Raw genomic sequence first — 1,735 nt, forward strand, 5'->3', positions numbered from 1 at the left:
TTAATGTCTAATTCACTTTAAATATACACCACATCTCTAATCTTCTTCATTATTCTTAAACCGATTGCTCTCTTCTCCAAAATTCCCAAATCAACTCAAGAAACGAACAAAAATGTCTAACCCACAAGATTATCCTGATTCTCCTCCACCGCCATCTCCCTCAAATTCATCCTCATCTACTCCTCCTAGTGAATCCCCAAAACCTAGGTTTCGGATGTTGGCTCGAAAAACTGTACCATCTGGTGCTCTGAGAAAGGTGTTAAGTGAAAGGCTGAAAGCTAGCCAAGTGAAAGAAAGCCCAGCTAAAGAGTCTGACTCCATTTCTGAGTCCGAATCCTTTCAATCTGCCAGTGAAGGTGAAGGACATGAGTCTTCTGACACTGAGAAAACTCAAGAAACCCTTGCTAAGGTAAGTTCTTCTGTGGTTGAAAACCAAGAAACTAGGTTTGTTCTAGTTGTGCCTATTAAAGATGTAAAATTGGCTGAATCGAGTAGGAGTGGAGGTAAAAAGAAAAGAAAAGAGAGAGAGAGGGTGAAATTGGTGAAGAGAGGGGAAATGGGAAGGAAGAGGTTCTGGCTATATGTGGGTTTGCACAAGAGAGGGTAGAAGAGAGTGGCATGAAGTCAGGGGAAGTGGTTCGGGGGAAGCAGCTGAGTGGTTGGTTCATCTAAGCAAACATAGAGATGAACCCGTTTCATCTAGTGAGGAAACCTTGGCTGACTTACTGAAAAGGGTTGGAGCAAGTTATGACCCAAAGAAACGCAAAGCTACCACTCGAAAATCCCCAAATGTTCCCAAGCCATCCAAGAAAAGAAAAACTTCATCCCCAAAACCTACTGCCCCTTCAGTGCTTAAAGGAATAGCCACAAGAAGCAGGGTAAAACAAAGTGAAGCTGACTTACAAAAAGCTCTAGAAGAAAACAAGAAAAAGAGTATGGAGAAGGGAAAGTAAAGGTTGCAGAATCCTCTGAGGTTATAGAGGAAGAGGAGATGGAACTGGTCTATCAAGAAAGGGGTACAACAGTGGAGGTTCCTACACCTAAACCTAAAAATTCCAAGACTTCTTCCAAGAAGTCTTCTTCAGTACCTGTGTCTGCTGAACCCTCACTAGCCAAGAGGACAAGATCTGCAGTGAAAGCAAAACAAGCAAAAGTTTCAGATGATGAAGAATGGAGTGGAGAAGAAGAAGAAGAGGAATCTGAGAAGGAACAGGACAAGTTTGCCATCTTTGGCAGGAGAAAATTTTTGAAAGGTAGATTGTTCAAGGACCTGGTGGAACCAGGGATGATGAGGTTGGTTGACTCTTTAGCTGCTCAAGGTTGGAAGGACATGGTCCTTCAGATGGATGGAAAACTAGCCAGGAATGAACTAATTGAGTTCATGGCTAATGCTGCTGTAAAAGATGGGGTTGTCAGTAGCTTGGTGAAGGGAGTCTCAGTGCAGTTTGATGCTGAGAAGTTGGGAGAAATTGTGGATATACCCTCTAAAGGGTTTGATGATTTCACTAGGAAAATATGGTCATGTCTGGACTCCCGACCTACTGCCCTTAAGATCACCAAGAGGTTCTGTGATTCAGAGGATGTGAAGCCAGGGCTATGCAGAAAAGTGAATGAGGCCTGAGCACAAGGTTGTGTTTGAATTTGTTAAAAAGTGCCTACTGCCCAGACAAGAGAGAAGACATACTGCAAACTACATGGACCTGGTTCTTATGGAGTGCCTTGAGAGAGGAAAGCA

The sequence above is a fragment of the Nicotiana attenuata genome, chromosome 2 (genome assembly GCF_001879085.1).
Source record: "Nicotiana attenuata strain UT chromosome 2, NIATTr2, whole genome shotgun sequence".
NCBI lineage: Eukaryota > Viridiplantae > Streptophyta > Magnoliopsida > Solanales > Solanaceae > Nicotiana > Nicotiana attenuata.